Source organism: Rhinatrema bivittatum, chromosome 15, assembly GCF_901001135.1.
Source record: "Rhinatrema bivittatum chromosome 15, aRhiBiv1.1, whole genome shotgun sequence".
In the NCBI taxonomy this organism is placed as follows: Eukaryota; Metazoa; Chordata; class Amphibia; order Gymnophiona; family Rhinatrematidae; genus Rhinatrema; species Rhinatrema bivittatum.
Window position 1 is genome coordinate 22,336,490 of NC_042629.1, and position 17,239 is coordinate 22,353,728.

Consider the following 17,239-nt stretch of genomic DNA (forward strand, 5'->3'; position numbering starts at 1 on the left):
ATTTATAAGACTACAAGAAAAAAGCAGTACGTGAAGAAAACTCAGGGACAAATGATCAGGTTTTATCTCCTGCTGTATTTTGAATCTAAGCTGTCTATTTACCAAACTACAGCTTGCATCAATGCTCATTAAATTGCTACAGCAACCTTCATTTCTAATGGAGCCTATTCACTAACAAAATGCACCACTTCAACTTAGGGGCCGATGCAATAAAGTCGCATAGAAAGCGGGCGCTGAACAGTCAGCACCCGCTCTCTTAACACGTGCATGGCACCCCTAAGGGGGGGCGCCATGCAATATTAAAATTAGGGGGTCGCGTTAGCAAGGATGCACTAGGGTCACGCAACTCAATCAGTTTTCGTGACTGGCGTACAGCAGTAAGGGAAACCGATGCAGAGTTTATCAGTGTCAATTTACCTTACTGGCGGACAGCCACAAAAACAGACACAGATATACCCGGCGTTGGTTTTTGTGACTACCGTTCACTGCTGAAAACCGACACCGATTTTATCGGTGTCGGTTATCGTGGCTGTTCGCGGCAAGGTAAACTGATGCCGATAAACTCTGCGTCAGTTTTCGTGATGGGTCTGACTTTCAATTTATTTTTTTTTTAGTTTTATTTCTTTTATTTTTCAATGCACACATATATTAATGCCTGCTCCTGGCAGGCACTAACAGATGACAGTTAAATGTGTGTCCGAGACACACATTTTTTTTTTTCCATCCGGAGTGAATGCCTATTAGCCTCGTTCACATGCATTTGCATGTGAAGAGCGCTATTACATTCACTCCGCGTTGGACATGAGTTGAATATGCGCTAATCCCCTTAGGGGCAGATTTTAAAAGCCCTGCGCGTCGGCGCACCTATTTTGCATAGGCCGCCGGCGCACGTAAGTCCCGGGGCTTTCTAAAAGGGGCGTGTCGGGGCGTGGCCGGAGTGACGCGGTGTTTTGGGGGCGGCGACGCGTGTGGCGTGGCATTTTGGGGGTGGCATGTGGGCGTGGTTTCGGCCCGGGGGTGTTATGGGGGCGTGGCCGCAGCCTCCGGACCAGAGCACGGAGGCCGCAGCCTCGGGACCGGAACACGGAGCGGGGCTGCCGGCTGGCCCGCGCAAAGTTAGGGGGGGGGTTTAGATAGGGCCAGGGGGGTGGGTTAGGTAGGGGAAGGGAGGGGAAGGTGGGGGAGGGTGAAGGAAAGTTCCCTCCGAGGCCGCTCCGAAATCGAAGCGGCCTCAGAGGGAACGGAGGCAGGCTGCGTGGCTCGGCGCGCGCAGGCTGCCGATTTTGCGCAGCCTTGCGCGCCGACCCCGGATTTTAAAAAATACGCGTGGCAACGCGCGAATCTTTTAAAATCTGGCTTACTTTTGTTCGCGACGGTTGCGCGAACAAAAGTACGCGCGCGCATATTTTTTTAAGATCTACCCCTTATTGTATTAGGGGATTGATTAGCGCCTATTCTACCCGCGTCAGACGGCAGGTTAACAATGCGCTCGGCTCAGCGCACCATATTGCTTCGGCCCCTTAGTAAATTTACTCCTTAGACTAAAAGAAATTCCTTTTTTTTTTTTTTTTACAGTGAATATTCATTTCCCAGACAGTAATAAGGATATCAAGGTCTAACTGTTCCTAACAGATTAGGAGATAAATGAAAATGTTCCAGGAGTTTCCCAGGGAGCAGTGTCACTTAGGAGTGATAGGGATATCCATCCCCTAAAGGATGGGTCAGGAGGCCACCACTACAAATGGTAACACAGTGAGTCACTAGGGGGTTCTGAAGATGGAGGGATATGGGTAGAGGCACCTATGGGGCCATGCTCTTTTCTTGGGGTTCATTGGTTCTGAAGGAGGAGTGGCTCTCCTTTAAGTGGCAAAGTGTCAACTGGAAAGGATCCACTCTTACACAACATGGAGAGGATGTGTTCTGCTCCAGCCTGCCATCTCCAACACTCTCTTGAGGTCTGAAGAGTCAATGACACCTCTGGGGAGATACCAATTTCTTGAGTAATACTTAAGCTACATAAGTAAATATACTGCCTTATGGTAAGTTTTGAAACTGAAAGAGCTGTTTCCCAACTTTGATTTTTGTAATCTGGACTGTGTCTATTTTTGTACCTGCTGCACTTGTAATTTGGCTCAGTAAAATCTTTCTAACTGTTTGGAACACAATAATTTTAGTGTGGATTATTTGTTTGGAGCTTGATCCCCCTTTAGGGCCATACAGGTTTTATCCTGTCCCATCACAGAATCTGCATGTCCTCACCTTTCAACAAGTAGGTCAGTGATCAGCCAGGAACTGGAAGTGTGACTTCACTTGCCAAGGGCCATGGGCAGGCAGCACATCTATACTATGTACTGTATGCATTTTTATAAATAAAAAGTATTCCAAAAGTTTCTACTGTATAATAATACTCATTGGCAGTATATTTCATTTGTATTAATGGAACAGAGTTTGCTTTCAGTAATACTATACATACTTTAAATTGCTTTTTTTCTTTAAAAAGACAGTAAGTCTCACAAATAGGGCTAGATTGCTTTAAGTCTGGCTGGAAAAAACTGAAGGTGGTGATAGAGCTGTCATACAGTAGGCAGAGTATGGCAGGTTGGCGACAGTTGACAAAATGGGATCTTAAATAAAGGAACAGCCCTATTCCATTCTATCTTGCAATTAAAGCCATTAGAATGGATGAAAAAAACCCAAAACATTTCCATTTCCACCTTTATGAATCTGGAATCCATCTTTTCTTTGTGCTGATAAAGTCTAATGTGTTATCTGTTTCATCATGACAAAATATAATTGATGTCATGAGCAACTGCAAATTATTGCTTGTATAATGTATGCTTTTAGCAGAGCTGTATTTATTATTACAAAAATGTTCTAGAGCTTATTTTTAAATTATACCAAGATGCAGCCAGGAATGAAAAGAAGCATTTGTCAATGGCAAGACCAGTCATTTGAAAGACTAACTTCCAAATGAATTTCTCTGTATTTTCAGCATGTATCTCCTCCCATCCCTTCCAGGTATCATAAAAACTGCATACTTAAGAAAGCATGGTGAAAGAAGAGCAAGAATAGTGAGGACAATATTCTGTGCTCCAGATACTTGCATTTGAAAAATATGAGTTTGTTGTTAAAGTCATGGACAAAACTGGATTCTTGGTAGTTTGTGATACCAAACTATAAGATTTATTCAAAGATGATAGCGTACATAAGCTTTCAAGGTCATCTGGCTCCCTTTTTAGAGAGATATCTCAAACTTACATTTTTAAGAAAGAATACAAGTAGGGAGCTTGGAGAGCAGTATGAATGCCCAAGCTTTGGAGAAGCAAAAAACTAACATGTTATACAGCTATTGATTTATCTATATAAACAGATATATCAAATCAGGAGCTGTGTGTGTAAAACGTATAAATCTTTCATAAAGTCAAAACTAAATCTTTTACAAAATTATAACTAAACCTTTATTCAAAACTTTTACAGAAAGTACATAGCTAAAAATACATATAATATCAATGTAAAAAATATTAGTTTGTGTATAGTACAAATGTAATTAAATACATACAATTAAAAAGCTTTTGTAAATGTTATACTGAAAATAATTCTGCGAATATGACACGCACACACCGCACGCATACTCAAATCATATTCAAATTAAACTCAAATAACATTACAAAGAATATATATCCTTTTTTATCAAATTGACAAATACAAAATATAACATGAGGTTAGCAAGCTCAATCAAAAAATATCACATAATTTGCATAACCCAATGTTGAAATTCGGCTTTGAAGAACCCCGACAAGGATCCTCACTTCACCCTGCCCTATTCCACACACAGAATTAAGAGCTATGCATTTATATTTTACATGAAAAATATAAAAATAGTGTTTTGAGGTTAAAATATCACTTATGTTATGATTACATGTACTGCTGTAATGCCAACCAGAAATCCCTGCAAAAAAGAAACTTGGAACATATATTAGGCCTATTGTGATGTGTATTGGGTGTGGGCTTGACCCTCTGAAAGCCCGAATACACTTCCTGCTAGGAGAATGCCTCACCTCAGTCACACATGCAGAACATAAACAGATGCACATCAAATACAGAACAGAGCAACCATAAAGTAGAAACACAAACGCACAGGCAAAAACTGAACTGGAAACCGCAAGAAGCCAGACATGCTATACAGTGCAACAATAAAAAAAACAGATCATTACCATTCCTCAAACATCAAACAATAAAATCATGAAATAAAACAAATACATAATCATAATACTAAAAGCATGCTATTATTTTTTAAAAAATTGATAAATAAAAGATCAAATAATTAAAACTCATATACAAGTTTTTTTTAAATGTCCCAAACACCAATAAAATATTTCAAAATAGCACACACAAACACCTGAAAAATAAAACTGAAAAGGATTTTAAAAATTCACGCTCTCCATATCTGGGAATTTTTTTTATTTCCAGTCACCCTGAGATTGTCGTGAATTAGTGGAAGTGGGATGCACAAACTTTCTTCTCTCTTTCTTATATACATGCACACAAGCTCATAAACACCCGCAGGCAACTCCAGCTCTTCTTTGGTTGGGATCTACCAGCAACATCAGGCCCCCGCATTTTCATTCCAGCTGTAGCACCCATTCTCTCTCTCTCTCACACACACATACACACACACACACACAACTCAGGCAGCTCTTATTCTTTCTAACACACACATACACACAACCCAGGCAGCTCCCATTCTCTCTCTCTCTTTCATACACACACACACAACCCAGGCAGGCTCCCATTCTCTCTCTCTCTCACACACACACACACCAGACAAGCTCCCATTTACACCCCCCCCCCCCCCCCCCCAGGCAGGCTTCCATTCACATCCACCCAAATACCAGTCAGGCTCCCATTCTCACATACACACTCCCTGCCCATCCTAGGAAGGCTCCCATGCATGCATCACACATAGACACACACACACATCCCAGGCAGGTTCCCCCAGTCACACGTACACCCATCTCAGGCAGGCTCCCATTTACACTAACACATACATATATGAAACACAGGCAGCCTCCTATTCACACACACACACCCATCACACAAACGCAAACCTAGGCAGGCTCCCATTCATAGTCACCCATTCCAGACAGGCTCCCATTCACACCCCCACCCATCCCAGGCAGGCTCCCATTCACAAACACATACCCATCTCGGGCAGCCTCCCATTCACACACCCACTCATCCCAGGCAGCCTCCTATTTACCACACACACATGCAATCCAGGCAGTCAGGGTCCATGGGTCATTCCTCCTCTGCTGCTGCTGCTAGCCTGTACATTCTTCTTTATGGAGAGTAGCCATTCTGCAGTTCCTCTCCATGTGTTGTCCCTGAGGTAATTCAACATTTGCAGTGCTAGCACTTCCTGTATTCTCAACTCTTGCAAGTTAACTTCAACTGCCTAAGTACAAACCACACGAACCTCTTGTCTCGGAGAAAACTCCAAAGATGGAACACTGTCTCTAGAAACCGGAGAGCGGCATTCAGGACTCAAAGATAACCCATCCTCTGGCTGGTGTATGTCTGACCCTCCTACAGCACCCAGCAACAAGAGAATCCCCTGAAAAAGTAAACTCCAAAACTTCAGCGAGCATCTGCAGTATAGTTCTTTGGGAAGGTGGAAGAGGGGCTAGCAAAACTCAAACCCATCCCTTCCACTTACCCATAAGAAAGAAGATAAAAGAAAAAACCCCAAGAAGACCAAGAAGCAGAGTCAACTGGGCAAGGAGTACTCCAGATGAGAGCTAGGAAGAAACCTCCAGAATCTGGCTCAAATGATTGAACACAGAAAACATGACTGTTATTTTTAATGTGTTTCAAATTAAACTATTTTGCATCATAGAATAGCACAATCATTAAACAAACCGTAGTAATAACCTCCAAGCCGTCAGATGTAGAGAGGAATGTAACGGATGAATGAGTATGTCTCCTTCCTGTAACTGCAGGTCCCACTCTGTTTCCCAAGCAGATTGGTGGTTGAGTCGAGAGTTGTACAATATAGGCATTCCACGGTTGTCTGGGCCATGCTGGCACAATGAGATCTGATTCTTCCATGATGTACTTTTGGATCACGCGACCTATTAGAGGTATCGGTGGGTATCCATAAAACAGGTCTCCTGTCCAGGGAATTAGAAATGCATCCTAAGCTATCCTGCATCTGCTTGAGTACAGAGATCAAAAACCTGGCAGATGTTTGTTGGACTCTGTTGCAAAGAGGTCCATGCAGGGTATTCCCCACCTCCTGAACAGTCTGTTCACCACTTCCTGATGCAAAGCCCATTGGTGGGGATGAAAAATTCTTCTAAGCCTGTTGGCCTCTGTGTTCTTGATACCTGGAAGGTAGGTCACCTGCAATTGGATGGAATGGTCTAGCGCCCATTCCAGAATTAGCAGTGATTCCTTGCAAAGTATCATGGAATTGGACCTGCCTTCTTTGTTTAAGTAAAACATGGCCACCTGGTTGTCAGTGTAGATCTTTACCCTCTTGCCCGTTAGCAGATGAGAGAAGTTGTAGATGATGTTCCTTATGGCTCTTAACTCCAAAAGTTTGATTTGGAGAGTTCTGTGGAGGCCAAACTCCCTGTGTTTTCAGGTGTAGCACATGTGTTCCATCCCTTTGTGGATGCGTCCATCATCATGACAATCTGATGTGCTGGGTACAAAATGGTGCTCCTGATTCTAGAACCCAGGGAGATAGCCACCAGTCTTTGTCTGAGATCATTGAGTCATGATGACCTGTAGCGACATTGGGTGGTTGTGCTAAGACCACTGTGCCTTGAGTCCCCATTGTAGCCATCACATGTGAAGGCGGGTATGTGGAATGACATATATGGCCACCGAATTGTGACCCAGAATTGTGAGTATTTGATGAGCTGGGGGTTGAGACTGGTTCCGTAAAACATGAGCCAGTTCACAAAATGTTTGGATTCTTTCCAACGGAAGGAAAGCCTTGCAGAGTTTTGTGTTTATCACCACTCCTATAAACTGAAGGACTTAAATCGGATGTAGACTAGACTTCTCATAGTTGATTATGAATCCTAGATTCTCTAAGCAGGTTATGCTCTGCATTAGGTGTGAGCGAAGAATTTTTTATTTCGAGGACACTAAAAGCCAATCTACATAAGGAAACACTTTTATCCCTTTCCTGCATAGGTGGGCCACAGCTACGGCTAGTAATTTTGTGAACACTCTGATTGCTGATGACAGGCCAAACAGAAGCACCTTGTATTGATAAGTGTTTAGTGTTTACTTGAAAGCAAAGGTAATGCCAGGAAGACAAATGCATTGGGATGTGGGAGTATGCATCCTTGAGATCTAAAGAACACATCCAGTTGTTGGGTTGCAGAAATGAAAGCATGGTTCTGAGAGATGTCATCTTGAATTTCTCTCAGAATGAATTTGTTGAGGGCCTTCAGGTCCAAGATGGACTGGAGACCTGCACACTTCTTCAGGATGAGGAAGTATTGGGAATAGAATCCTCGATTGTGCTGTCTTCGAGGTAGCACTTGAATCGCCTGTTGTTGGAATAGTGACAGAACTGTCTGCTGGAGAAGCATATTGCCCATTTCATCCCAGAAAGATGGTGCAAGGTGGGGCACTAGAAAAATTATCTTGAAATTCAATCTGTATACATTCTGCACCACACTGAGAACCCAATCATCTGATGTCTGTTTACCAGCCCTGATAAAAGGAAGATATTCTGTCACCTATTGCTGACAATAGTTGTGGCCAAGCCATATTAAAAAATTCTGCTGTGGTTTTTGATTGGGGCCCTGCTGCTGTTTTTGTGGATGTTGCAATCTTGCATGTCCCCTTGGTTGAGACCATTGAGGCTGTTGCCTCTGTAGTTGATAGAGTGGTGACCTGTAGGGGCAATCGGCCTGTAATGCCGCCTCTGGTAGAAAGGTTTTTATTTGTTGGATAGAATTGTCTTGAGGAAGATTGCTCCATTGACAACATAAGTGAGGAGACTGCCATGTTCTGCTCGTTCAGTTGGAATACTGTCTCCTAGCCTATAGTGAACAAATTATCCCCTTTGCAAGGGAGATTGGCCAGTTTTTCATTAACTTCACCTCGGATTGAAATTGCTCAAAACCAGGCAATTCTGCAGGCGGCTATCAATGATATGGACATCCTAGCCGATGTTTCAAAGGCTTCAAAAATTGTACATCCTTCCTCCATGTCAACTATTGCCTGATTTCGTGAATGGTCATCAGGTGTTGAACTTTCCTTTGGCTTTAAAGTCTGCAGGCATTCATACAAACACTGGGTGATATAGAACTGATGCTTTTAAATCTTGGCATTCAGCATTGCCTCCCTGGAAAACCTTTTTACTAAAGTCATCCAGGTAATTATTTTTACTTGGTGGTGTGTTAGAATGTTGGTGTGTCTTTTTTGCCTTTTTCATGGCCAACTTGACCACAACTGATAGGTGAGGTAGCTGTACCAACCCACAGTGCAAGGATTTATGCATCCTGTATTTCAAGTCAGACTTCTGTGAAGTGGAGGGGCCTGAGAATGGAGACTCCCATGATTTGTCATTACTGCATCAAGGAATGCATGAGATAGGAGTGCAGTCGGTTCAGATGGGACATCGAAAATCTTAAGTATACCATGAACCTCTGATCTTGGATATGGTAACTTCTTGGTCTCTATCTTTAAGAGGGAGCCCACCTTCTAAATTAATTTCAAGTAAGATAGGTCCTCCGGAGGCGAGAATGGTCCCAGAGGCTTTTCTGAAGTATCCAATGTATTCCAGTTGATGTACCCAGTGAAGTTAGAGGGGAGTCCGGAGGCTCCTTGTCAGGTTTAGGTAGATTGCTGGACCTGTTTTGCGACAATCATTTTCCTCTCCTTCAAACTCCACTCGAGGAGAAGAAGGGAGTGAATGTGATAAGGCCTCCTCAGAGAGAAGGCAGTTGAAAGTGGTCGCCAGTAGGCAGAGAAGCAAAAAAGGAGCACTGAGAGGAGAGAATCACCTTGCTAGTGGCTAAAGGAATCAGTAAGTTCTAGTTAGGAATTTATTTTTTAAGTATTGGGGAGAAGTAAACTATTGGGGTATATTAATTAGTGTGTTTGTTTTTTAAATAGTGTATAGAAACAGAAGTTAGTGTTTGTTTTTTAAATAGTCAGTAAGGCAGCTAATAAACAAGTTAGTGTGTTTGATTTCCCAACCTTCCCACCCAGCTCATCCTTTAATTTATAGGCAGGTGCCTCTTTCACATACACATACACAAAACCAAAAGTCATCTATAAAACCTACACTTCACGAATTCCCCACACCTTATTGAGAGTTTGATCATTCCTTTGTAGGCCACTACCAGATACATGGTGAATACACTAATACATTTAAAGAACCCTAATTAGACATATTCCTACTCCCTTACCAACCTAAAACTTAACTAGGAACTGAACAAATTTAAGATGAAGGCAGCAGTCCAGTAGCAAGAGGGGGGGGCCTTCCAGTCTTTTGTATGAAGTGTCACATGTATAATTTTTTACCCGCTGGTGTACATATGCATCCGATGCAAAGAGAATGAGTCCGATCTCTGGAGGCTAGAGTGGCAGACCTGGAAAAGCTGAGGCAGAAAGAGAGAGATTTAGATGAGACCTTCAGGGACATAGTAGCCAAGTCCAAACTTCAGACTGGCAGCCCTGGTGCTGCCTTGGAGGAAAAAAATCTCATGATTGGAACGCATCAACCTGGAGCAGCAGGAAAGAATCCTGTAGCAAGGACCTGCTCTCCAGGTGGTGCATTGTCCTCTCGCACCGAGGATGTGTCTCCTAGGGCTACTGTCCAGGAGGGAAGGGTTAGGTCGGCCATCATAGTTGGTGATTTGATTATTAGGAATGTAGATAGCTGGGTGGTTGGTGGGCATTAGGCTCGCCTGGTAACATGCCTACCTGGTGCAAAGTTGGAGGACCTCACGTGTCACCTAGATAGGATTTTAGACAGTCTGGGGAGGAGCAGGCTGTCGTGATACATGTGGGAACCAACGACGTAGGAAAATGTGGGAGCGAGGTTCTGGAAGCCAACTTTAGGCTCTTAGGTAGAAAGCTGAAATCCAGAACCTCCAGGGTAGTGTTCTCTGAAATGCTCCCTGTTCCACATGCAGGACCCCAGAGGCAGGCAGAGCTCCAGAATCTCAATGCATGGATGAGACAATGGCACAAGGAAGAGGGATTCAGTTTTGTAAGGAACTGGGGAACCTTTTGGGGAAGGGGAGTCTTTTCCGAAGGGAAGGGCCCCACCTTAACCAGGGTGGAACCAAGCTGCTGGTGCTAACCTTTAAAAAGGAGATAGAGCAGCTTTTAAACTAGAACAAAGGGAAAGCCAACAATCGCTCAGCAGCACATGGTTCGGAAGGAGGTATCTTCAAAGGATACTAATAATGCATTAGAATTAGGGCATCCCAACAGTGAGGTTCCATTAATAAGAAAAGTAATCCAAGGGCCTGTAATTAAAAACACCTGAGCTTTTAAATTCTAATTTATCCCTATCAATTAGAAAGCAGAATGAAAATACAAAAAACACACTTTGAAATGTTTGTATGCTAATGCCAGAAGTCTAAGAAGTAAGATGGGAGATTAAGAATGTATAGCAGTGAATAATGACAGACATAATTGGCATCTCAGAGACATGGTGGAAGGAGGATAACCAATGGGACAGTGCTATACCGGGGTACAAATTATATCACAATGATAGAGAGGAGCATCTGGGAGGTAGGGTGGTGCTTTATGTCCGGGATGGCATAGAGTCCAACAGGATAAAGATCCTGCATGAGACTAAATGCACAATCAAATCTTTATGGGTAGAAATCTCTTGTGTGTTGGGGAAACATATAGTGATCGGAGTATACTACCATCTACCTGGCCAAGATGGTGAGACGGACAGTGAAATGCTAAGAGAAATTATTGAAGCTAACCAAATTGGTAGTGCAGTAATAATGGGAGATTTCAATTACCCCAGAAATGACTGGGTAAATGTAAGATCAGGACGTGCTAGAGAGATAAAGTTCCTGGATGGAATAAATTTGAATAGACTTCTATGCTCAGAGAATCCATGTTCTAGTTAGAGCTGAGAATATGTCTCAGCTCTAAGTAGAACATTGCCCACTCCCACACCTGACGAGGATGCTAAAACAAAATGTGAAGATCTAGCACTATACTTCCACGATAACATTTCCAAACTCATGACACGTTTTCCAACCACCCCATTGCCCACCAGAACCCTTCCAAAAAACCCTAATTCTGAACTAAATACCGCCTCCTCCGAAATAGAATCTATCCTAAAGAAAATGAGACCATCTTCACACCCATCAGATACATTTCCCACCAAATCCCTCCTGTCCATCCGTAATATAATATCCCAACCCATAGCTGACATTATCAACAGATCTATCACCCTTGGTACTTTTCCAAACTCACTTAAACAAGCTATAGTTAAACCCATACTAAAGAAACCCAAACTCGACCCTGCAGAACTAGCCAACTATCGCCCCATCTCTAACTTACCCTTCATAGCAAAAATCCTTGAAAAAACAGTTAATTTGCAACTAACTGACTACCTAGATAAACATCACATTCTGTTCCCATCCCAATACGGATTCCATAAGTATCACAGTACCGAAACCCTCCTCATCTCCCTAACAGATTACCTCCTCAAAGGCCTGGACAAAGGCCATTCGTACATCCTGGCACTACTAGATATATCCTCTGCCTTCAACACCATCAGCCACAACATTCTAATTGAACGGCTCATAGAAATTGGCATCACTGGAATCCCTCTTCGCTGGTTCAAATCCTACCTAGACAATACAAAGTTAAAATAAGTAACAGTGAATCCAAGGCAATCGACCTATCACGAGGTGTTCCACAAGGCTCCTCTATGTCCTCCACCCTATTTAACATATACCTACTACCACTCTGCCACCTCTTCTCTGAGCTTGGTCTTTCGCACTTCATATATGCGGATGATGTACTAATCCTCATACCTGTTACTGACACATTACCCAAAGCCCTTAATACATGGAAAACGGCCCTCCTCTCAATCAATAACCTCCACACTAACCTCAACCTCCACAACTAACTTCAATGCATCCAAAACAGAACTCATGATAATATCACCACAACACATCACTATCAATTTCCCCTCCCTCTACACGCCCCCTCCATAATTTCCTTTTCACATGTACATGACCTAGGCGTTATACTTGACAACCAAATTAATCTAAAAAAATGTATTAACTCCACACTAAAAGAATGCTACTTCAAAATTCACTCCCTAAAAAACCTAAAACCCCTTCTATACCTCAACGATTTCAGTATAGTACTCCAGTCAACCATCTTTTCGAAAATTGACTACTGCAACACCATCCTCCTAGGCCTTCCCAAAAACATGACCTACCCCCTTCAAATGCTTCTCTCTTCTCTCTTCCTCTTCTCTCTCCTCCACGCGGTGACCGAAGACCTGCGCGACCGGCGCCGGAGCCCCATCGGGGGAAGGTCAGGTCAGTGTTCGGCCTCCCCACCCGGGGGACCCCGACGCCAGCCGCGATCGCCGAGGCCGTTTCCGGCGAAGGAAAACCTGAAAAAGAAACAAAAAACGCGCCTAGGCCCGCCCTGAAACAGAAGGCAGCCAACCAGAGAGAGCCCGGCAGGGCTTTAAATCATACCCTGCTAGGCGCCACGCGCCGAGCGTCGCGCGCCAAAGGTGCGCGACAAAGGGGCCTGCCCCTTTGTCTCGCCCCTTCGTAGAGCCCCGAGGAGGCCCCGAGCCATACCCGCGGAATAACCGAAATCTTCAACAAAGGCAACAGCCAGCAAAGATACAGATTTAACCGTTTCAGCCGTATGGAATAAAAGTCCGCCTCTCCAGCAAGCTCTCCAGCAAGCATCCAGCACTCATCCAGCCTCTCCAGCAAGCGTCCAGCATTCATCCAGCCTCTCCAGCAAGCGTCCAGCACTCATCCAGCCTCTCCAGCAAGCGTCCAGCATTCATCCAGCCTCTCCAGCAAGCCACAAACATTCATACAACGTAGACCCCACAAATGGCCCCATTTTTCACAATTCCAATTCTCCAACATAATACTCAACCTAAAAGAATTTCTTTCCGACATGCCCAACAACACAACCTTAAATCCCTCTCTTCAATTTTAATCACTCCTTCCACACAACTTCTAGGCCTCACCCTTTTCTCTTTAAGCCTCTTCAATGCTCAATCCCTTACGAAAAAGTCTGTAATATTGAATGACGACCTCATCGATGTGAAACCGGAGATATGTGCAATCACCAAAACATGGTTAAAACCATCAGACACAGCAATAATTAATCAACTACCTACAGAGGCGTACGACTTCTTCTCGCTACCTCGTCATAAAAAAAAGGGAGGAGGCATTCTCTTAGCAACTAAAAAGGACCTCAGATTCTCGCTACAGCAATCCAATTCCAACTCAAAACTTGAATTTGGCTTCTTCACCTCAGACAAGCTACAAATCCTTCTCGTATATGCCCCCCCAGGACTCTTGGAATCAGTTGCCTCACCACTGGTTGAATTAACCTCTGCCCTCATCAACTTTGACTCGCCAGCCATCATTCTAGGGGATTTCAACATGCACGTTGATAACCCTACCCCCTCACCTAACTGTGAAACTCTACTCACAGCTCTCACAGCGCTAGGCTTCACTCAATTAGTTAATAAACCTACCCACAAAGCCGGCCACACGTTAGACCTGATCTTCGTTAACACTGCAATCAAGCCCATATCTATACCTAATTGCACAAAGGTCCCGTGGTCAGATCACTACCTCATAACTACTTCATTCTCTATAAAAGATACCAACCCAGCTTGCATTCCTTTGCCCTCCTTCAAATATAGGAAAACTTGCTCCCCAGAAGACCTTAATAATCACCTATCTCCACTACTCCACCAACTGGACCTTACAGATCCGAACGCAGCACTTCGATCTTGGAACACAATCACCGAAACTATAGCCAACAAGCTATGCCCTCTTATTACAAAAAAACCACACCAGAATTCCTCCAAAAGACAGCCATGGTTCTCAGCAGAATTAAGAAAGCTCAAACTCCAACTAAGACAAAATGAGGCTAAATGGCGCAAAAACCCAGGAACCAACACCCTTTCAATCTACAAATCATCTCTGCATCAATACAAATCAAGCACCCTAAGATCCAAGAGGGACTACTACGCCTCGAAGATACACGACCTTGTTTTCGATGCCAAAGCCCTCTTCAGCTATGTAGCCAACCTCACACAAGTAAACCAACCAGAGATTACACATGACCAAGCTCAATCAAAAGCAGAAGAATTAGCTCTATTCTTCAACAACAAAATCAATACTCTCCTATCGCAGCTCCCCACGAACCCCACTGTTCCACTAACCACTCCTCAACCCTCAATCAACTACACTCGGTTAGAAGAACTTGACACAACTTCAATCGCCGAGATCCAAGGAATTCTAAGGAAAATGAAACCATCTTCTCATCCCTCGGATCACATCCCAGCCAAACTACTACTAGCAATTCCAGAATCCATCTCCAAAACCCTGGCAGACATCATAAATTGCTCCCTCACACAAGGATTCTACCCAGACAACCTCAAACTTGCCTCACTCAAACCCCTTCTCAAAAAACCAAATCTCGACCCAAACGATCCTAACAATTTTAGACCGATAGCTAACCTCCCATTCATAGCCAAGCCACATTGAAGACAACAACCTTCTATTTCCATCACAATACGGATTCCGTAAAACCTTAAGCACGGAAGCCCTCCTCATCTCTATGACTGACCACATCATCCTAGGCTTAGACAAAGGACAAGCCTTCCTTCTGATACTACTCGACCTCTCGTCTGCATTTGATACGGTCAATCACTCCCTTCTCGTCAACCAATTATCAGCCATAGGTATCTCAGGCACTGCCCTATCATGGTTCAGAACCTTCCTCAGCAACAGAGGTTATAAAGTTAAGATTCATAATAAAGAATCCTCTCTACACCCCGCATCAGTAGGAGTCCCTCAGGACTCATCCCTGTCTCCTACCTTGTTTAACATTTATCTGTTACCCTTATGTAAACTTCTCACTGACCTCAATCTCAAACATTTTCTCTACGCTGACGATATTCAGGTCCTGATCCCCTTCGAAGAGTCGCTCGCAAAAACACTGTTGCACTGGGAATCCTGCCTCCAAAATATCAAACAACTTCTTACAAGTCTCAACCTGATACTAAATTCATCAAAAACAGAACTTCTACTCATCACACCAGAAAACAGCTCCATCACATACACCCATCCTACCGTACCAAACACTACACAAGTGAGAGATCTAGGAGTTCAAATTGACAATCACCTAAACCTGAAAGCTAACATCAACAAAACCACCAGAGACTGCTTTTATAAGCTCCAAGTGCTGAAAAGAATACGACCTCTCTTCCACACACATGACTTCAGAACGATTCTACAATCAATCATTTTCGCAAAGCTGGACTATTGTAACACCATCATGCTTGGTCTCCCTTCATCACACACCAAACCATTACAAATGGTCCAAAATGCCTCCGCCCGTATACTCACCAACACCAGGAGAAGAGAACACATAACACCTATCTTGATGGACCTCCATTGGCTGCCCATCCACTTCAGAATAATCTACAAGGCCATTCTCACCATTTTCAAAAACATCCATCAATTAGCCCCAATCGATCTCCATATCCCCCTCCGATTACACCATTCCACAAGACCGACAAGAGATGCTTACAAAGGATCACTTCAAGTACTTCCAGCCAAGACTACCAGACACATCACGCTTAGAGATCGGGCATTCTCCACAGCCGGTCCAACATTATGGAACTCCATTCCCCCGGATCTTAGAATGGAACCCAACATCTCAACATTCAAGAAAAGACTCAAAACCTGGCTGTTCACGCAGGCCTTTCCTAACTCCAACTCCATCTAACTCCCTTCATTCAACACGCTCCGCTAGTATTAGCGTTAATAGCCACTTCTTACAATGTTATTTATACATATATATAACTATCTTATCTTCATTTCCCTTCTCATTCCAAGTTATTGTTTTCCTTGTTATATGTAACTGCTTTTCTGCACTATTGTTTAAATGGTAAAGTTTATTATAATTACACCCCTGTTTCTTGTGAACCAGCATGATGGGACCACCGTCTTGAATGTTGGTATATAAAAAAGTTAAATAAATAAATAAATAAATAAATAAATAAATAAAATGCTACAAAATACTGCTGCCTCTTTATAACTACACCATCTCTGTCTCCCACCCACCTGAGATTGAGCATGTCACATCTCTGACCTACCCAAACACAGGGGCCGATGCAAAAAAAAAGTGCGGAAAGCAGGCGCTGAAAGGTCAGCGCCCACTTTCTTATCATGCGCATGGCACCCACAAGAGGGGCACCATGCTATATTATAATTAGGGGCTTGCGCGACCTTAGCACCTCCTTGCTAACGAGACCCCGCGGTTACCAACGGTCTGCCGGTTATGAACACAGATGCTGATAAAAGCATTGGTTTTCATAAATGCAGTCTGCCAGTTATGAAAACCGACGCCGAGTTTATCTGCATCAGTGTTCATAACGCAGCCGACCGGTTATGAAAACCGACGCCATGCATATCGGCGTCGGTCTTCTTAATGCGGCTGGCTGTTTTTTTTTTTTGTTGTTGTTTTTTTAACTTTTAAAAGTACAGAAAAGCAGGTTTTTTTGCTTTTCTGTACTTCTTTTCAATACGTTCAGCTATTAACGCCTGCTCCAGGCAGGCGTTAATAGCTGAGTGATAAATGTGCATCTGAGACGCACATTTTTTTGCATTTGGAGTGAATGAGCAATAGCCTCATTCACATGCATTTGCATGTGATGAGTGCTATCCCATTCACTCCGTGTTGCATGTGCGTTAAATAGGCGCTAATCCCCTTATTGCATTAGAGGTGAATTAGCGCCTATTTAACCCCTGTTCCGCTGAGCGCACTGTATTGCATAGGCCCCATAGTTGGTCATGATAGGCAGACACCAATAGGATTGTTTCGCAGCATTACAGCCTGAACAATGGCATAAGCCCCTTATTTGTTCTTTTTTTTAAAGGTATATCTGCATTTCTCTTATATACTGTAATATAAACAGGACTAACTTTTCTATCTGGAC

At 43.4% G+C, this 17,239-nt stretch overlaps 1 protein-coding gene across 10 annotated transcripts in view; it reads right to left on the reverse strand.

The window, feature by feature from the left end:
- ROBO2 (roundabout guidance receptor 2) overlaps nucleotides 1-17,239 on the reverse strand; it is a 1,949,228-nt gene that overhangs the window by 1,537,753 nt on the left and 394,236 nt on the right. The window lies entirely within an intron of this gene.